Genomic DNA, 22,249 nt, shown 5'->3' with positions numbered 1-22,249 from the left:
AGTTGTACATCATGAAATGGCTGCTCAAAAACATTAATAGAAGTCATTTCAACATAGGATAGAGTTGGAGGCTGTGTCACTGGGGAAACTGAGCCTAATTTGGGGAGTGGGTATAGGCAATAGTCCTTCTACCCCTAATATAACAACATTTTATATTATTTTTTTAAATCCCTTATATGTGTATCAAAAAGAAAACAAATTGTTCTACCAAAAAGACATATGCATGTGTATGTTTATCACAGCATTACTCACAATATCAAAGACATGAAATCAACCTAGGTGCCCAGCAATTGTGTATTGGATAAACAGAATATACATATATACCATGGAATACTACGCAGTCATTAAAAAGAACTATCCAAAGATTATATCCTTTGGAGCAACATGGATGGAGCTAGAGACCATTATTCCAAGCAAATTAATGCAGGAGCAGGAAAACAAATACTACATGTTCTCATTTATAAGTGGGAACTAAATATTGGGTCCTCATGGATATAAAGATGGCAACAATAGACACTGTTAGAACTAATAGAGGGGGGAGGGAGTGGGGCAAGGTTTTAAAAACGAACAGTTGGATACTATGCTCACTATCTAGGTGACAGGATCATTCATATCCCAAACCTCAGCAGCATGCAATATACCCATATAACAAACCTGCTCTGAATCTAAAATGAAAGTTGAAATTATTTTGAGAAAATTCCCTTATATGTGTACTCTGTCCAGTTCCAAATGGAATTAGAGGTTCATTGATTCATTTACCAACAAACATCAACTGAGTCCAGGATACTGTTGGCTAGCCCTGTGCTAGGCATGAGGGTTACAGAGATGATACTGCACTAAAGAATTGATAATCTGTCAGTGAGATAATACAGACATGAAAACAGCATACAACAAGATAGGGTGAAATAAGGGCCACAAGACAGATAAAATTCAAGGTTAGAGAAATTCAAAGAGAGAGAGAGAGGCCATCCCCATCAAACAAATATTTATTTTATACTGTATCAAATTTAGTTGTTATTAATTGATCATGATTATAACAATCTTTAAAATCCTTCCCAGATTTGAATTATAATTTTAAAAAATCTGTGCAGCACACATCACCTGGTCTTGGGCACATGGAGTATCTGTCCAAATGTAATGTACAGCATCTATGGTTCAAAAGCTCAATGTTAATATGTTAGTAATGATGTTACACCTGATGGGGACAGCATAAGATATCCCCTGCTACCTGTTGGTAGGTTGAAAGGATCTGTCAAATCTGGAGTTTTAATGAACCTAATCTTTACTGGCAAAGTAGCTAACTTGCCTCCTGGAACTTTTTCTGCAAAATTGGAAGTTATTGTCCTGCTCACTTTACTACTTCTTCTCCTCCTCCTCCTCTTTTTCTTCCTCTAATTCCTCCCTCTTCTCCTTCTTATTCTTCCTATCCTTCCCCCTCCTCTCCCCTCTTGCTTCTCTTCTCCTTTCTTTTCCTCCACTTTAACATTTTAAAATTGAGGTGTAATCGACATAACAGATGAATGATATGTGAAACTCATCACTTTAAAATTTACAATTCAGTGTTTTTAGTGTATTAATAATACAGTTGTGCAACTATCAGCTCTATCTAGTTTCAGAACATTTTTTTCCTCACCACACCCTCCCCCATAAAAAAAAAAGCCCATAGCTTTTAGCTATCACTCTCTAAGCTCCTCATCTCTGCCCTAAACAAAAACTAATTTGTCTTTATGGATTTCCCTATTCTGGAGATTTGTATCAGTAGAATCACACATTGCAAGTTTTTTTTTTTCTCTGTCTGATTTTTTCACTTAGCATAGTATTTTCAAGGCTTATCCATATTGTAGCAGGTATCAGCACTTCATCTCTTTGTATGACTGAATAAAATATATCACAATTTGATTATCCATTTATCAGTTGAAGGACATTTGGATTATTTCCACTCTTTGCCTATTGTGAATAATGCTTCTATAACCATTTGTGTACAGCTTTTTGTGTGAACACATGTTTTTTATTTATCTTGGGTATATACCTATGAGTTGAATTGCTGAGTTGTATGGCAACTCTATGTTTAACCTTTTGAGAAACTACCAGACTGTTTTTCAAAGCAGCCACATCTTTTTGCATTCTCATCAGTGATGTAAGAGGATTCCAGTTTCTACTCATCTTCAACGCTTGTTCCTGTCTGTCATTTAAATTAAAGCCATCCTAATGGGTATGAAGTTGTATTTATCTGTAGCTTTGATTTGCATTTCCTTAATGGCTAATGATGAACATTTTTACATGTGGCTTATTATCTATTTGTATATCTTCATTGGAGAAATGTCTATTGGAATCCTTTGTCAATTTTTTAATGGGGCTTTTGTTTTTATTATTGAGTTCTAAGACTTCTTTCTATATTGTAGATACAAGTATCCTTTCAGATATATGATTTGCAAAAATCTTCTAATCTGTGAATTATCTTTTCACATACTTGATGGTGTTCTTTAAAGCAGAAATATTTTTCATTTTGATAAAGTCCACTTTATTTTTTTCTTCAGTTGCTTGTGCTTTTGGTATCATACCTAATAAGACTTGCTTAATTCAAGGTCATGAAGATTAACTCTCATATTTTCTTCTAAGAGTTTTATAGCTTTAGCATTTACATTTAGGTCTTTTGCCCATTTGGAGTTAATTTTTGCACAGTATATGGTGTGATATAGGAGTCCAACTTTATTCTTCTGCATGCAGATATCCAGTTTATCCAGGAGCATTTGTTTAAAAGACTATTATTTTTAAATGGTCTTGGCATCCTTATCAAACTGCATTTTATATCTTGATCAACACAGGATATACTCGCATAGAGACTTGGGAGAAAGCTACCATGCCATTCTAGATGAGGAATCTGGTCATCCAGCTAATCCTGGTAATTGTATTATATTGGTGCAAAAAGGTAACTTGTGGGTTTTGCCATGACTTTCAATGGCAAGAACTGCAATTACTTTTGCACCAACCTAATACATTTGTTATCAGATTGGAGAAATAATGACTAAGCAAGAAGTAATAAGCAAAAAAAAGTATGGTAGTTCTCTGTGAGTGGGTCCAAGTTTTTGTTACATTATCCACTTTAATACTAAGCATATGCTATAGACTAGAGGTTGGCATGTAGCAAAAATCTTAGTGAGACCTGAAGTAGCATGCAGAGCTTGTGTTCCCAGCAAGAAAGAGTTCTATGAGTTTTTTGGGATTGTGTGAGCAGTACTAATTTCAGAGACATTGCAAGTGGAGAAAGGAAGGGAGGAGACTTCTCTCTTTCTTAGCATCCATGGTCGAACAAGATAGGCATTCATAGACTGAAATGATCTGTCATCCCTATGTGGTCTACAGACTTAATGTTATTTTATATGCTGATTTTAACATGATAATTGCCACAAATGTATCTTTTGTTAATTATTTCTTTTTTATTTATTTATTTATTATTATACTTTAAGTTCTAGGGTACATATGCACAACGCACAGGTTTGATATATAGGTATCTTTATATACTCTTGTATAAAGATTAACTAGCAAAGGGACATAGGCAAGACCCCACTCGTTCTGCATGACAGACATTCTCAGGAATGCTAGCAGGAAGTCTTCTGAAAGTAAGGTTATGTGTGTGGCTGACGAAACTCAAGGTATGTCCCTGGACTTTGGAAAAGCTGATTTAAGAATTTCAGAGAATGACTAGCTATGTTTCTACAACATGCCACTTGGAGCAGGGAAAGTGGAAAGAGAAGGTGAAGCAACAATCAAACAGGCAGCTCTGACTGTAAACCTATAGAGGATCTCAAGAGAGAAGGAGTCCAGGAGTAAAAAGGTCTGTAGCAAAGATAGAATAAAGACCATATATCAAAGGACAACATGACAAATGATTGTAGGGAAAATTCAGGATGTAGTGAAACTGTTAGAAAGTATGAAGAAGACTAGAAAAGGTTAAGCAAACATGACTGGAGGAAATCAAAGCCCAGCCATGGTTTCCACTGTGCTCCACATCATGTATCTGCTTTCACATCCTTACCTCCCACTAATGCATCATCCACCCACAATATGGTCTGGCCCCACCACCTTCTATAAAATTGCTCTATCAATGATCACCAGGGACCAACACAATTCAAAATCTTGCTTTTTTTCAGTGCAAACTTCACTCATATTCTCCGTCATGTTGAAGAGATCAAACATTTCTGCATTTTGACACTCCTCTCTTTGGTCATTTGCTTCCTCCTTCCTCCCTAATTGCACCCTCTCTTTTTCCATCTCCCAGTCCTTTGAAGTCAGCATTTCAGCATGTCCTACAATTCACTCACACTCTGATGAATCTTGTATAGTTTGTCCTATAATGAACTCATTATGTTTCCTCAAAGATTGTCATCTTCCTCCAGCATTGATTGTTACTATAAATGCCAAGCTGGTCTCCCAGAGTCAGCTTCTCCCTTCCCCATTCTCTCTAGGTTCATTCTCACTGGGATCTTTCTCCATCGTATATGTGACCATCACTCTCTAGTGCCTTCACTGATTCCCCATTGTTGACAGGATCAAGCCTAACACAAGGCTCCATTTCTGTTTCTGTGTCTTTAGGACAAGTTTCTTGGTTCTTAAGGTCTGGGCCCCACTGTGGACTGCGGCTTTGGGATTTTCTCATGATCTCCCTACTCTGGTCCTGGTTGCCTTCTCATGACCCCAGTTCTTGGATCATGAATAAAGCCATTGACTCTCCATTCCATCATTGCATATGAAATATTATCCAATGGCTCACACTGCTTATCAGGTATTCCGTGATTTGGCCCAGGTGACTTTGTCAGTATGCTATTTATTCTCTCTCACACACATACATGCACACACACAAATATCCCTTTCAGTTGACCTGAAAATCATTATTTACCCAAACATACCCAAACCATGGTAAACCATTATTTACCCAAAATACCTTTGCTTGTATTAAACATGCATACATGTGCACATGTAAACACACACATAGCTATACATAGCTAAATACATAATGATAACTTAGCTTTGCTAGGTGTGAAAAAGGCTTTCAACAGTGGTCCCTAACCTTTTTGGCACTAGGGACCAGTTTTGTGAAAGAGAATTTTTCCACGGATCAGTATGGGGGGATGGTTTTGGGATTATTCAAAGCAAATAGACCAGGAGGGCCAGGGGACAGTAGACAGTGTAATTCGGCTGAGAGTCTGGGAGATTCAAAGGAGGGTCAGGGAGCTGGGGGAGCTACTTAATGAGTGAGAAGCTATAACAGTGATATGTGCACTCCTTGGACTCTGTCTTACTCCCTTTTGGCTGCTATAATAAAATATTATAGACTGGGTACCTCATAAACAACAGAAATTTATTTCTCATAGTTCTAGGTGCTGGAAATTCCATAATAAAGACATAGGCAGATTTGAGGTCTGGCAAAGACCCATTTTCTGGCTCATAGATGGCAACTTTTTGCTGTGTCCTCACATAATGAAAAGGAGAAACACATTCCCTTAGGCCCAAGACCCAAGAGCCCTAATCCCATTCCTAATCACCATCCACAAAGCTTCACCTCCTAATACCATCACCTTGGAGGCCAAGATTTCAACATGTGAATTTTAGGGGTACATAAACATTCAAACCATAACCTCTGGTAAAACCAGCTATCAAACTTCAACTTTTAAATTTCATCTTTATGTTCAGCATACTAAACATGGCAGTATTACTAGAACCTGACTTTTTCTGCTCAGGGAATCTGTTCTAGAGCTTCTCAGTGGGTCCTCCAAGACTTCCTCAGATGGGTATTGCACCAGAAGCTCTCCCTACCCAGCCTGTCTGCTTCCCAGAGAACCTGAATTGACATAGACTAAAAAGCTAGAGAAAAATAGGAGTCAGGCCATTGCCCCATTATAGTAATAAATAGGTCTTAGGCAACACTTATATGCCAGACGCTGTTCTAGAAACTTTGTGTATATGAACTAATTTAATTCTCAAGACACTGGGAGTGAGTACTACTATTAGGACCAGTTATAGGTGAAGATCCAGAGAAAAATACAGAACCACTTTAAAGTCTCACAGCTAGCAATTCATGGAGCCAGAATTTGTATCTACGCAGTCTGAAATACAGTTGGTGTTCATAACCCTTATGCTCTTTTCAGGCAACCTGCTTAAGGGGATTATAGACAAACTTGAAAAACAAAGGAGCAAGTCCTTGTGAAGTGTTTGAGTGATGTTTGGGGTAGCTTTCCTGACCTCTCTCCCCACCCCACCTTCTGCACTCTGCTCCATCCACATTGGCCTTCCTTCCTTGCCCAGAACTCTCTGGGCTCTTTTCCTTCAAGGCCTTCACAGCAGCAATTTTCTTAGCTTGGAACTCCCTTTTCACACTCATCTAACTTCACTGGACCAAGGTCTGCTCGATCACCACGTTCTTGGGGAACTGTCTTCTGACCCCAAGCCTATGTTTGATCCCTTTGTTACATTCATGTATGGCATCTAGTTCTTTTCTTTTAGAACTCCCATTACAACTTCAATGAAGTAACTAATTCTGCAATGACTTATTTGATGCTTGTCCCTTTTCACAGGCTTGCCATTTGTTTTGCTTTCCAGGGTATCCCCAAGTCCAGCCCCAGGCAGGTGTGAATATATTGGCTGGATGAATCTATCCTAGCAGCCTGGGTCTCAGACGAGTAGGAGAGAGGGTAGACAGAGGCCAACAACAAACATGTATCCATTCTTATTTTAAAAATGTGTTTGAAAATGAGGTCAGGATGGTCTAGATGGGCATTGAGTGTGCCATCACCAGAGGTATAGAGAGGATAGCGGACACTTGGTGGGGATTTTGTAAGAGAGTCAGTATAACAGGTTTGATTACAGAGCCAGTTGTATAGTACTCACATTGCTATAAACAAATACCGGAGACTGGATAATTTATCAAGAAAAGAGGTTTGATCGGCTCACAGTTCCCCAGGCCGCAGAGGAAACACAGTGCCAGCATTTGCTTGGCTTCTGGAAAGGCCTCAATGCTTGAGGAGCTTTTACTCATGGTGGGAAGTACAACAGGAGCAGGCACGTCACATGGCGAAAATAGGAGGAAGAGAGAGATGGGGAGATGCCACACACTTTTTTTTTTTTTTTTTACTACGGAGTCTCACTTTGTCGCCCAGGCTGGAGCACAGTGGTGCGATCTCAGCTCACTGCAGCCTCTGCCTCCTGGGTTCAAGCGATTCTCCTGCCCCAGCCGCCTGAGTAGCTGGGACTACAGGCAGATGCCACCACGACCGGCTAATTTTTTTTTTTTTTTTTTTTTTTTTTTTTTTTGGTAGAGACGGGGTTTCACCGTGTTAGCCAGGATGGGTCTTGATCTCCTGACCTCATGATCGTCCCACCTTGGCCTCCCAAAGTGCCGGGATTACAGGTGTGAGCCACCGTGCCCGGCCTGCCACACACTTTTAAACAACCAGATCTTACGAGAACTCACTATTGCAAGGACAGCATCAAGAGGATGATGCTAAACCATTCATAAGAAATCCATCCCCATGAGCCATTCACTTCCCATCTCCAACATTGCAGATTACAATTTGACATGAGATTTAGAGGGGACACATGTCCAAACTATATCACCCTTCTATTTCTGAGAGTCCCTGAGTGACTTCTCCAAGGCTGCATCATCCACGGGTGCCCTGCCATCACCCAGAGAATGTGATATTTGGTCCTTATAAATGAGACAGCACAGTGTAGTGAAATAGCTAGCTTCAGAAAATAAAGCATTTTCTATGGTTTTGGTTTGGTCTTTATTCTTGCACTGCTGAAAATAAGGCCCATCTTTCCCACACCACCTGTCCTGTTTTCTTAACTGAGAAATTAGGAGCTAGACTAGATCATCTCTAAGGTCCTTTAATTCCAAGAATTATAGGCCATACTTCTTAGGATAATTATTCCACCCTCTCAGATTCCCACCCTCTTTCATGTCATAGGCTTTTATCCTTCCTTATCAGTAATCAACACAATGGAAACATGACCCTTGGGGAACAGCACAGCACAGATTGAATACTCTTGCCTCCATATAGCTATCGCTTGAAAGAATTACATGGAGAAAAAATAAATTATCTACAAGACTTTGAATTTCATAAAACTGTTCCATAAAAAGTAGGTCTTTTATTTCTCCCAAGAATTGTGTGACACAGGTGTGATATTATTTCCACTTTACTGATGATGAAACTGAGGTTCAAGGAGGAATGAGATAAGCCTAAGGTCTTAGCTAGAAGCATTTCTGGGGCTTGAACCAGCTCTGAAGCTCGGCGATGTTGTCATTACTGCATGTCACCTAATGAGATCAAGTATTAATACAAGGAACACATATTTAAGCAGTATTAGCTGCTTTTTTGTACACAGTGAATGTGAACATAAACTTGGTCATTGGCTTGGTATACGTAAGCTATCAGGGAATTGAAAATAAATTGTTTCTGAAAACTAATTCATTAACAAGTGTTTATTTGTGAGACTGTTGAACAAGTGAAAAACTCATATATTTTTGGTGTAAGTATACTTAACAAAGGGAAAAAACCCAAGGACACATGTTTCAATTATCAATAGGCTAAAAATTCCATGTATTTCAGCTTTTATAAGTAGGCACATAATAATATATATAAATGATGGAGAAGATAAAGAAATTTCAGAAAGAAAATGATTTCGACATCAATCTTTCAAAGAGTTATTAAAGACAGTTTTTTAAAAAAATTCTGAAAAATATCTTTGGTCTTTTCTCTCTTGATGGCTGAACAGACATTATATTTGAATAGAGTTGAGGTGAGGAATATTTTTCTCAAAAAGGCAACATGGTTGAAGAACACAGGCTGTGGCTGGAAGGCAGTGGACTAGGTTTTCATCTTTTATCCCTGGTTTCTGGGATATACTGAGTGAGCCAGTGTTACTTGTCTGGGTCTTTCTTGCTCTATTTGTAAACTGGGAGCAACCTGGCAAATATTTAGACATAATGGTCAACATAGACACAATTACATTAGTCCTTTTGTGTAAGATTTAAGAAATTTTAAATACTTCCCTATGCATTATCTTATTAATTTTCTCCCAAATCCTTGCAAGGTAGGTAAAAGAGAAATGTGTATGTCCCTTGAGTAGATAAGAAAGCTGTGCCTAAGCGAGGTAAATATTCTTGCCCAAGGTTGCAATGCTAGGATGTTGTTGAGCCAGGATTTGACCTCAATCAGGTCCGATGCTCCACTCTGCTATGTTTTTCTCTCCAGCACAAGGCACTGACTGACACAGGCAGGCCAGCTGAACAAAAGCTCCATGTTTCCTTTTTAACGTACAACTTTGAGGAAGGATGTGAGGTGCCTGAGCCTGGTGAGAAAGGCATTTATGTGTAAGAGCCCTCTGTGCATTAATGCTGTGAGTGAGAAGTCGAACTAACACCTAATTTTAGTATGCAGCTAGCGCAGTGTGCCTGTTAATCGTATTCAGTCAGGCTGACTGAAGAGGAGAAAGGAATAAAATAAACATTTCACTTAACCTTTACAATTCGTATATTTTGATCGTCCCACCAGCTTTAGAATACCCTTCTCTATGTAATTGCCAGCCATTTTCTATGCTTTACACATACTTGACTCCTTTCTGTCTGTCTTCCCTTCTCCTCCTACCCCTATCATGCTTCCCTATCCCTGCTTTCTACCCCCTGGCACTCCTCACATCGCTGCTTTCAGCCCTGAGTCCCTGTCCAGCCTCTCTTCTCTTACCCTACTTGTGGACAGGAAGCAGGCTCCAGAGGGGCTGAAAGGGACCTCAGACATGATCTACTCGACATTCTGCATGCAAAGACCTCCAGAAAGAAGAGAAGGCATGGAACTCCATAAACCATGGAATAAGGAAGGTGACAACATCTTCAACACACAGGAAACAAAGAAAGAGGAAAAGAAAATAGTGAGGTGAAACAGTAAAGTAAAAGAAACCTTTTATCCTGACATTCTCACCCTACTTAAGTAAAAACAAACAACAACAACACAATATGATGCAGTCAAAGCTATGAAATTGGAAATACTTTTTGCATTACTGTCTTCAACATGGCAATTACAAATGCAGTGATTAAACAAGAATAATGCAAGGAAGTTGGGGTGAACAAAGCTGTGGAGTTTAATCGACAGGCATTGTCATGGGGCATCTCCTTGGTGGGCAAGTGGGGAGTTATTTTCAGGTTGATCTGAATCAGGAAGTTATATATCCCACTGAAATGTGAGCAACATGAAAATCTCTCTGTTACCACAAGCAGTTGGTGAGAACCCAAGGCCCCTAGAACAGATTTGTGCTGTGCTGTTCAATTTGGTAGCCACTAGTGACATGTGGCTTTTGGGCACATGTAATGTGACCAGTCCAGATTCGGATGTGCTGTAAGTATGAAATATACACCAGATTTTGGAAACTTAGTCTGACAGGGAAAAAAGAATGTAAAACATCCCATTAATGATTTTTGTGTATTGATGACATGCTGATATAATATGTTTGATACTATATATAGTTCCACAAAATAGATTATTGAATTAATTTTACCTTTCTTTTTAATGTAGCTACTAGGAAATTTGAAATACGTATGTGGTTTATATTTGCAGATCTCATTATATTTCTATAGAACAGAACTAGATTAGTTTCAGAGTTGTAATCAGGAGCAAACAGAAAGAGAAATCCTATCCAGAATAATAATCAATATACCCAGTCTAGACAACATTGGAGAGTATTTGAGGGAGAAAACGGTCTTAAGATTATTGTTGATGAAATCTAGATACTCCAAGTGAACTTTGAGCAACTGTAGTTGGAACCAGAGGAAACAGGCCAATGTCAGTAGCCCATGGTAACAGAAACAACCACTTCGTGAGGAAGTTGTATGTGGGAAATCCAGGCCAGGCCAACCAGAGACTTTTTCCTCTTTTGCCATCTTTGTCTAAGGATATTTTTAGTTTTAGAGGAAGAATGGAAAGTTCTCATGAAAAACCCATTGTTATCTGTGTATCACATAAGGCACTGCGTACATTGAATACAACAGGTTATACTTAACAAACTAATTAGTTCTGCACAGACCAGGCCTTCTGTGATGCTCAGTGAATCCTTTTGCAGGCTTCATTAAGCTCCACTTTAAGGACTCTCTTCGGGTATTCCCATGGCTCTCCATCTCAACTTGGTTCTACCTCAGATAAAATTCCACAGACCAGAGTGTCTGAAAAAAGTGAGCTGTCCCTCTTACAGAATGTGGCTTCAACCAGGCCCATCTAAGCAAGAGATGCTTCAGGGCCTATTAACATTCCTGTCCACTTAAAAGAAATCCCAATTTTTCAAGACCCAGTGTAAAAAAGAGTCTGAATTTAAATAAGATCTTTGCAAACCCAGCATTCCAAAAGGAAATGCACACATCAAGCCATCAGGGTAACCATATAAGTGCGGTTTACTCCCATAGAGGGGATTTAGTGAGGATTTCAACTACTCCTTCTGTGTCCTAGAGTTACTATTTACAGTGATTGTGGCTATAGACCAAGATGAGTTCCCTTGGGTTTTTAGTTAAAAATATAATAATATTTGTTTTAAACTAATCAAGCAATCTAATACCAGAAACTATTCTCTTCTTGGTCTTTAGTCTTCACTGTTTCCAAATTGCAATATGAGAGTGGAAGATGTGGCCATTTTTAAACCTGGGAGAGAATAGATGACTGTGAGTCTTTTATATGTCTAACATAAACACAAACTAAAGGAAGCTATTACAGAATGAAACCGAAAAGCCAGATCTTAGCTCTCAACTGTGAGATACAACATAAGAGACTAAATTCTTTTAGATTCTCTCTAGAGATACTCAACCGAGATATATATTTTCCTTATAGGTTTAACAGGGGGAATACTCCAGATAGGGGCTAGTCCCCATCTCTAGGTACTTGCTGTAAGCATATGTATTACAGTTGCCTGATTCAACTATGAGCAAACCCTTGTTTGTATTGACCATTGAAGATGTCTGCAACCTATTATTTTTCTTCTTTGTTCTGTTTTTCAAAGGTACAGATACAAACATATGGTTTTCTAATTATGCTCATCAACATAAGTTACTGAGATTTGCCAACTTTCCATTTCATAGGGTTTTTTTTTTTGTCTGTTTGTTTGTTTGTTTATGAGATAGGTTCTCATTCTGTCACCCAGGCTGGAGTGCAGTGGTACGATTACAACTCACTGAGCCTTCAGGGCTCACACAATCCTCTCACCTCAGCCTCCTGAGTAGCAGGAACTACAGGCATGTGCCACCACAGCCGGCTAATTAAAAAAAAAAAAAAAATTTTTTTTTTTTTTGTAGAGACAGGTTTTCGCCATGTTGCCCAGGCTGGTCTCCAACTCCTAGGCTCAAGGGATCTGCCTGCCTCAGCTTCCCAAAACACTGGGATTACAGGCATGAGTCACCATGCCAGGCCCATTGGACAGTTTTTCACAGAATTCATATCATGTGCTGACCTTAGCATTCAAGTTTCTTATTTGTATTACAGGCAATTGAGTTGCCGATCTCTGCCTTGAAAGCTGTGAGATCTCGGGCAGGTTGTATAGTCATTCTGAGACTTAGTTTTACTTATCTGTAAACTGAGGATAATCATATTGTGCTCCCATGGAGATTGGATGGGGGAGACATGGTCTGCATACTCACACACGGGACAATTTTCTCACTTTCTGTAATTGCCTAGCACACATAGTAGAGATGCAAGTCATAGCTGCCGAATAGCCACTTCTTAGACCCACTTCTAAAAGGCTATGTTAAGAGACAGATGCCAGCAACTTCAATTTTCTCCCACAATGATGGGAATGCTATGTGATGTTGCTGCTCATACCAACAGGAACTCTGAGCAGGGGAAATAATACTCAGGAGGGCTTTGGGTTGGTTCCTCTAAGTCAGAAACCCAAGGAATAATTGCTAAAGTGTTTTTAGCTCTCAGTGTGTGCTATCTTATCCCAGAGCTTTATTTTACAGGATGTGGGCTGTGTTGGGACCCAGGTTAAAAATAAGACTGTGTTATTATCTTAATATTGCTCAATTCATTCATCAAAAAATGTATGAAACCCTGGCTGGGCCTAGTGGCTCACACCTGTAATCCCAGCACTTTGGGAGGCCGAGGCAAACGATCACTTGAAGTCAGGAGTTTGAGACCAGCCTGGCCAACATGGTGAAACCTTGTCTCTACTAAAAATACAAAAATTAGCCAGGCGTGGTGGCACATGCCTGTAATCCCAGCTACTCGGAAGGCTGAGGCAGGAGAATTGCTTGAACCTCGGAGGCGGAGGTTGAAGTGAGCTGCGATGGCACCACTGCACCCCAACCCAGGTGACAGAGCAAGACTATCTCAATTAAAAAAAAATGTGTGGAGCTCCTACAGGTGACAAGCAGCGTTCTAGTAACTGAGACTATAGGTGCAAACAAGGCAGGCAATGTCCTTACCCTCCTGGAGTTTCCATTCTGGAAGGAAACTGACATTAAAAATAGTTATCAAAAATAAAGTCACAGACAAGGCCCATGATAAGAACAACATAGACAAAGCATATTGCCTTGAAACCTCATAACAGCCATCCGGCAACGCAGGTACAGGGTGTTTCATGTTACATGGGGATGAACCTTGAGAAGCCAGTGAGCCCCACCAGGCTGCTAGGAGACAGGAGCAGAGGTGAAGTTGTGCTTTTCCACCTCCACCTCACCGCTTCAGGGATCATGTGGGGGCCGTGGTGCAAAATAAATTAATCCTCAGTTTCCTCATGGTAAAATGGGGAGAGTTCCTCCCTGTTCGGGTCAGGAGGATTAAACAAGCTAATAGAAGAAAAACACTCAGGATTGTACCTTACACTCAAGGTTCATTAGAAACACATGGTAGCTGCCATCAGAAAGTCCATAGAAAACAAATAGCTACAAAGCGGGGTAATAAAAGTACTAAGAAAAGGTGCTAGAAGCTTCCGGAAGAGAGAGTGACTAACACTCGTTAGCAAAAGGAGAGAAGGAATCTAGATGGGTTTTGAACACAGAATAGGAGTGCGCTGTGGGCGCCAGGGCATTATGAGGAGAGGAAACAGCACGTACCACGCATGAAAGAGCACGACTCCTGGCGGGGGGTGGACTGTAATTGCTTCTTATGGCTGGAATATGAGTGCCCTGGAGGAGGGGCAAGAGGTGAGCTGGCTAAGCGCAGAGAATAATCCCTCTTTCTATGGCTGTCAGGAGCTCCGGGAGGTGATGGGAGAATAGGAGAGCCAGAGAAAACCTCCTCGGAGGCCCAGGCCCAGACGCAGTGGGCCATTTGAACCTCCATCATTTGAGAGGTAAACCCCAATCGTGTGCCAAATTGCCTCTTCAGGCTCCAGCCTCTCCCCACTGTGGACTGTTTGCCTGTCTGGAATGAGATAATTTGTCAGACACCAGCTGCTGATCATTCTTTCCTCATGGGCACATTTATTATTATGTTACAGTGTGCATGAAGAATCTTTACCATCACTGGAGTGAAAATGATTAAAATGTGGGGTTTTGTTGTTGTTATTGTTGGTTTTTTTTTTTTTTTCCTCCAGAAATGCTCAAGTCTTCCCTCTGCCAGGGACAGCATCATCGGTCATGAACCATGTTTGGGTAGCAGGCTGTGGGGGGTCATTGTCATAATTAACAAAACAACAAGCAGAGAACCCCAGGGTGTTGGGCTGGGGAAGGAGGACTGTTTGGAGCCTTTGTGATCAGAGCAGAAGTTCGGCAGCCACGAAGCTGGGCCACACGTCTCTGAAAGAGTGCCGAGGATGGGCTAGCTGGCTTCTAGAGCCGCACCATGTCTAATTATGTACCAGGAGGCAAGAAAAGGTGTAGGTCTGTCTTTCCAGTTCAGAGAGAGAAAAAAATCTGTGGTGTCTCGCGTCTAAGAAACGAACAGGCTGACCTTTTCAGAGCATCTGAAAGAAAAAACCAGATGTATTTCTCAAGAGTCACTGTGACTGAAGGCTTGCATTGTGCACTCACATAAAGGGAGAGCTAACCAGAAAACAGCAGCTGATGATCTGAAGCCAGGCTGTGCTATTGTCCGGCACACAAATGTTCTACAAGGACCCAGACCACCATGCAGTTCTCTGTGCACAGACTATGGAGGTTGGGGGGGTGGGGGGGTGAGGGCTTTTTTCCCCCCTTCTTTTCTTTCTTCCCTTCCTGAAACCTTTTCCTTCCAATCCCTCTACAATCGCTCACATTCAACTGCTAGCAATTATTCCCATTGACCCTCTTCGCTCTCCAAATGGGGTGTGGGTCTCTGAAGGTTTTCTCTTTGTACCTGACAATCCCCTGTTACAGGCAGGCTCCAGGGAGGAGGTGAGGTCTCAGCTCCCTGGCGACGGTGACTGGGAATTGAGTGTCTGTGATTTATTTTCCATAGAGCAAAGTCAAAGCAAGGCAAGTGTGTGCTGGGAGGCAGACAGGAGGATCCTCCAGCCTCATCAAGGGCTGCTTCTCTATTGTCCTTGGGGAGGCTAAGGGCAAACTCTGGCATTGTTGGAGGGGGAAGGGAGAAGAAGCAGCAAGATGAAAAAGAGTAGGCAGCCAAGTGAGATGGGGAAGCGAGATCCTTTCTCCATTCCAGCTCAGTGTTTTCAGGCTTTCTCCTACAGCCTCTACCTTCCTTAGCATTAGTGGACTCATTTCAACTCTTCTGCAAACTGTAACGTTCTTGAAGGCAGATACTTGTCTTCCCCTCCTTCTTGTCTTTCCATTGCCATCGGTGTTATGTTTGCACCAAGCAGTTACTCAGTAAATGCTCCTACATGGAATTTACCCTGTGCCCCTTCCGACTGGATCTGGCTCCTCCTATTCAGAGAGCACCTCCTCCTACGAGCAGCCTTCCTTGACTGATGTAAAGTGGCTTCTGCTCCAGGAACTCTTGATCACTTAATTTAGCTGATTTTTTTTTTAGGCCATGTCTATAGACATTTACTAATATACCATATTTATTAGCTGGTAGGTTAAAAAATAGTTCATCTAGCAAGATGAAATCATAGCTCTCTGTTCTTTTAAGTGGTCTGACTACACTTTTATAAAAGCCCACAGGAGGCAGACTCAACAAAATTCCAGAAACGTAATGTTACTACTTTTGTAATTGGAATCAGAAATCTTACTACCCAATGGCTGAACACAGGACCATCTGGGTTCAGATCTCAGGTGCTGTTCCTAAGGCTACAGGTTATAACTTGTTTTATATTTGCCATAGCACTTTGTATTAGAGATAATTCTGATCATATATATGTTTGCTTTTTGTCTCTTACCTCCACTAGACTGTAAGTTCTGTATAATAACACCAGCAAGAAAAACAACAACTAATATTTATGGAATGCTTAGTGTGTGTTGGGTACTATTTTAAAAGCTTTACATGGATTATCTTTTTCAATTTTTCATTATGTGAAAGTATTCCCTGTGTCAAGAAGAGTAGTTGGCACTACATTGAATTTAATAAATACTTGTTGAACCAATAAAAGGAATGAATGCTATACCCTTCCAAGATTGCAACTAATAAGTCAAACCAAATCCTAGAAAAAGAGATGTTATGAGAACACAGGCAAGTCAAAGGAACATCCTAATGCATTCTTGAAAATACAGGTAAGCCTTGCATTGTGCAATAAATTGCAAGGACCCTGGACTTGTCAGAATATATTCTTAATTGAAATGCATCATGGAGTTAGGTATTTTGAGAGAATCCTGTTATAGGTTCTTTTGTTAGGAAAAGAATTATTTTATAATGCAAATAAATTATCCCCCCTCCTCCAAAATAGTAATCACTGGCAAGAATATCACAAATTAGCATTCTTCAGAGTGCTTTCCTATATATATAGCCATGTGCTCACACATAGGATTTTGGTGTCACTACAGAACAAAGTGTGTTGAACATCAAGTCACTGACAGATCTCTTAGATACTGTGAGTAAATATTCCTATTGAACACATAAGAAAATGAGGTTTAGGGAGATGATGAAATTTGGCCAGAGAACATCCCTTTGATGACTCTATGTCTGAAGGGTCCTCTCATGACGTGGGTTGATTGGAATCCAGAATTAGTCTGACTCCTTGGGTTGTTCCCCAGCCACAGATGCCTGTTTCATGCCTAGAATCATAAGTTTATTTAAAAACATTTATTGAAAGCCCTTTATATACCAGGAACTGCTCATAAGAAGTATGTCAAAAAGCAAAGTAGAAAAAAACTGCTTTCAAGATTCATCTATAACCACAAGGTCCAAATGGTAGCCACTAGCTACATGTGGCTATGTAAATTTAAATTAAATTAAGAAAAGCTTTAAAATTAAAAATGCATTTCATCAATTTCACTAGGTGATCTCAAGTACTCAAATACTTGAGTTTTAAGTACTTTTGTGGCCACCATACGTCTACTAGCTGCTGTATTGAAAAGTACAGATATAGAGTGTTGCCTCTACCATAAAATGTTTTATTAATATTGCTCTAGATAGAAAATAAACAAATCTATAATATGTCTGCTGGTGATAAGGGCTGTGAAGACAATTAAAGCAGGGTCAGAGGATGAACAGAGATGGACAGGGCTCATGTTTACAGGGTATTAAGGTAAGGCGCTCTGAGCCAGGGACTGAATGAATACAGGGTGCAAGTTCCATGGCTGTCTCGGGGAAAAACATTCCAACTCAGGGAGTACTTAGTACGAGGACCAAGAAGTAGCCTGCTTCTCAGTTGGAGGAGTAGCAGGGAGGCTTCTGTGGCTGGAGCAGGAATCACTGAACGTGGGAGCAATGATTGGAGATCAGAGCAGAAAGCAGGGCTGGGACAGAAAAACGGAGGCCTTGCAAGCTCTGTTAAGCCTTGGATCCCCAAAAGACCTGAGCAAAAGTGATCTGAGTTTTGTCTTTCTTCTCTCCTCTTCTTTTCACAGTCTCTTTCTCTCTCCTGTCTCTTTACACCCCTGTACCTTATCACTCATGCCTTTGTGATAAGATAACTCCTTTTTGTTTATAATACTCAGGGAAGTCAGAACACAGGACAGCATTTTGCATCAGGCAGCATCAAGATCTCTTCTTAGTCCAGGACTCTGAGTCAGTGACTGTAGGACTTAGCAGGTCTGTTGCTTGTTGAGTAAGTGTGACAACTGGGAGATCTGGGCTCTGTTGGGGTTTGAACCTTATGGCTGGAGAGACAACATGGGTAATGAAGGTTTCTTAAAACTAACACTAGAGCTTATTATTCACGGGATAAAGGTGATATAATATTTTTATTTTTATTTTTATTTATTTATTTTTTTTAGACAGAGTCTTGCTCTGTCACCAGGCTGGAGTGCAGTGGTGCAATCTTGGCTCACTGCAACCTCCAACTCCCTGGTTCAAGCAATTCTCCTGCCTCAGCCTCCCGAGTAGCTGGAATTATAGTCATGCGCCACCATGCCCGGCTAATTGTGTATTTTTAGTAGAGACAGGGTTTCGCCACGTTGGCCAGGCTGGCCTCGAACTCCTGACCTCAGGTGATCCTCCTGCCTTGGCCTCCCAAAGTGCTGGGATTTCAGGTGTGAGCCACCGTGCCCGGCCAGTATTTTTCATATTAATTCATTTAACACATTTACTGAGCACTTAATATGTACCCAGTGGTTTGTCCAGTAATGAGGGGAAATTCCAGGACACTGGACTTTCTGTGCTAAAACCAGAAAAGTGCTGGGCAAATTCAGATGAGTTGGTCAGCCTATTTGTGATGGACATTGTGACTGCAAAGATAAGAAATAGTGTCTGCCTTCCAGACAGCGCAGGCTGTTAGAGAAGACAGACCATACACAATTCTCAGTGCTTTGATTGAGGAGAACACGGTTGTTCTGTCATGTTGCATACCTGAAAGGCCCCAGTACAGTGAGGATAATGAGGGAAGACATCCTGGAGGAGGGGAATATCTGCTTTAATTCTTGAGGATGATTAAAGATGCCCACCTCGTGGCCCCAACTCTTAACACCTTCCCTGGGTCTTCTATGAAGGTTCATAACAAGTAGGTCAATGTGCACCCATAGTCTCTTCTTGTTGGAGAACCAGATCACCACCGACCTCAGAGATTCTACTGCCCCCAAATGCTTCATATCTCATTGCTTTGTTTGATTAGAAAGCACTAGAAAGGAAAGGAATGACTACATATTTGTCCATGGGAGTATCAATATTTGGGCAAAAGGAGGCTGTTGATCACATCTGTCATTCTCTCCTGGCATAACGAGAACTAGGGGGCATCTACAAGAATGTATATTCATCTAAATTCGTGGGACAGAGGAGTCAGGCGGAAAGGCTTTTCAAAGGCATGCTGCATCTTGCTCAGTGAGTGCACATTTCTCAATTCTTTCTCAGAAGCAGACATTAAAACCTGCAGCACAGTCATTTAGAATTTCAAAGGTTTCTTCTTCAGGGGGTGGGACACAAAAGACACCACCGTTATTCACATAATGCTGGGATGGTGGGGAACAGCAGCACACCATTAACGAAGACGGTGCAGCAAACCTTTATGGAGAAAGGCAAGAGCTATTCTGCCAGGATAAAGAAGATGCCTCATTACAGTTGCTTTTAAAAAAGATTATTATCATTATTCCTTTTAAAATTCACTCCTGCATTCCACCTAGGTTGGGAGAGCTTAAGAGGGGAAAGACAATTTTTAAAAGTAGTTCATAGATCACTAAAGAATCACAAAACACTCAACATTCAGTACACACATCTCTCCCTCTCTCTCTCTCTCTCTCAGCGGAGGGTGTCAATCAGAATTTGGAATAAAAGCAACATCCAAATAAAGAGATTTTTTTCTTTCTTAAGGCAGACCTCTTATGGTATTGCTCTGTGTGGTTTAAATGGTGCCAAAATCCTACCCAATGGCTTGAAGGACCAAATAAGATGAAGCTTCTCACACATAATGCTGCTGGTCCTTCAACATTATCTTGCATAGCTTTGCCCTTCTTCTCCCTCTCCTTTGTTTTGGAATTACAGGAGGCAAATGCCACAGATTTCAGTTGGAAAACCAGGAGCCCAAGCTGCAGGAACAGCCAGCAGACAACATTGTCTCTGAACTGCTATTGTTTCTATTTTAGGAGCACATTGAGTGATTAGCTTGGGTAACAGTAACATCGCATTACCTTGCAAAGGCTGGAAATGTCTTTCAATAAGGAGGCAACACCGAGTCCATGTGATACAATCCCGTAGACAGAGCCAAGTGGAATACATCAAAGAGAGCCTTGATGCAGATGTTTCATGCAGAAGAAAATTAGGTCAGAGACCACTTCAATTTCAGCTTCTGCCAGCCTCGTTTGAGAGCTTCCAGTGAATTCGTAATGAATAGCTTCTAGGGCACTTTTCTCTCATTCAGTCACAGGCTGCCACAGCCAGATGAGCGTTCCATGTGGAATCTTCTCTCATTATTTAAAACTGCTACTTTGTGTTCTAAAATTCCAGAACCCTTCCAATGCACCACAACCATAGGCCTGAAACAAAAAGACTCCAAAAATACAGAGAGCCATTAATCTGTATCAGATTCTTGCGTGCTCTCTCTCTCCCCATCCATCATATACATGCATGTTTTTTAATACATCCCCAAGCCCTTTTTTCATCTGCTTATGCAGGTACATAAACCGTTGCTGAGGAATATTGGAGATGTCGGGCTTTTTTAATCTTACTCAACTCTGAAGAAGCTGAGTGGCCTATAGATGACCAAAATGCTCTGATGGCTTCTTGCAGGGAGTGTGCATGTGTGAGTGAGTGTGGCGTGCATGTATAAAGAAAAGCTTTTCTCTGAAAAGAGCAGAGAAGGGCAGTGTGACCTCGATGAAAGTGAATGATGCATCTTTTCCCTGCCCACTCCCAGCCCCATCTCACATGTTATTTATTATATTGAAGGGTTAGAATCTGGGGCACCCTGGTATCTTCCTGTATCCTATGCTCTTGCTGCCTACCGTTTTTGGGGTTCACTGACAAATCCTTGCTGACTGGAGTCGAGGTGTGTGGAGTGGATCACTTCAATTCATGCCAGGAGAAGAATCATTAGATTCTAAATGCATTCGGAAGAGAGGGGGCAGAGAGACAGACTCGGAGGATCACAGAGGCTCCTCAAAGCTGGTAATGCTCCGATTTCCCATGGGAAAGGAAATGAAGTGGCAGCCCTAGCTTCAGCTCCCTGTGACACAATTGCTTTGTCTTTGCTACCTCCAAAGCACCAGGGCATTCATTAATTGGTTTTTTCAATTCTAGGTTTTGCAAAGCTGTGGCAGAAAGCCTCAGAAAAGCACTGGAAGGCTGGCTTCTGCTTCAATCTATCATGAGAAGCCATCAAGAAGATGTTGCCTTTCTTGTGCTGCCATTAAAAATGCAATATCTGGCTTTAAAATATACTAGTCTTTCTGCCTTTCTTTCCCAACCTGGTCTCCTCCCTGTCAGCACTCTCCTGCAATCTTTTTTTTTCTGTCACCCACACATACACACACACACACACACACACAAACTCTCTCACATGCTCAATTAAAATTTCTGAGGAAGGCAGAAGTGCAAGGGAGGAAGTGGCAGTGGAGTAGAAAGATGAGCTGACAGATAGAGAAACCTAGATTTAAGCTCTAACTCCGGGTGAACTTGGCCAAGCAGCTCACTTCTCTAGGTTCAGTGTCCTTACCTGGAAAAACATGAGTGCTGCTCCCCAAGTCCCTCACAGCTTTGACGATAAATAATCTTTCTCTTGTGTTGTAGACAATTAATACCATTCTTGAAATGTCTGGCTATGGGTTGTAGCCATAGATCTACCTATTAAGATGCTCACAAAGGTCTCGCTCATAGGATTAGCGCTGAGGCATTTAGGGGCATGTTCATATCAGCAGGATATTCTGACTTTTTCCAGGCACACTGCAATGGGATGCAGCTCAATGTAGGAGAAATAACATTGCTTTTGGGTCAAACAGACTTGAGTTTGAATTTAGGATGTCACTTCCTGGCTGTGTGACTTCATGTAAATTACTTAGCTTCTCTGATCCCTAGTTTCTTCTACAGTAACATAGGAATAATACCCATTATGGAAGGTTGTTAGAAGATTAAATGCAATCATATGAAGGTAGAGAGCTTGGCATGGTGCCTGGTACATGGCAGGTACTCAATACACCGTAGTGTGATTCTTTTTGCTATTAAAAACGAATACTGGAGACATGCATGCATACATGCAGAAAAGGCACATATGACCTAGAACAGTGAAAACAATGTAACACACTGTTTGAATTGAC

General features: G+C 41.0%; 1 long non-coding RNA gene across 2 annotated transcripts in view; it reads right to left on the bottom strand.

The window, feature by feature from the left end:
- The window catches only part of LOC101128024 (uncharacterized), a 63,546-nt gene extending 43,224 nt beyond the window's left edge, over positions 1 to 20,322 (bottom strand). For both annotated transcript variants that reach the window (XR_008668249.2, XR_008668248.2), the window contains exon 1: positions 20,129 to 20,322. This is a non-coding gene — a long non-coding RNA (uncharacterized lncRNA). The remainder of the gene's footprint in view (positions 1 to 20,128) is intronic.
- Between the last annotated feature and the right edge of the window lie 1,927 nt (positions 20,323 to 22,249).

Source organism: Gorilla gorilla, chromosome 13 (assembly GCF_029281585.2).
Source record: "Gorilla gorilla gorilla isolate KB3781 chromosome 13, NHGRI_mGorGor1-v2.1_pri, whole genome shotgun sequence".
Taxonomy (NCBI): Eukaryota; Metazoa; Chordata; class Mammalia; order Primates; family Hominidae; genus Gorilla; species Gorilla gorilla.
Note: the sequence above shows the minus strand (reverse complement) of the source record. Positions and strands in the feature narration are given on the sequence as shown.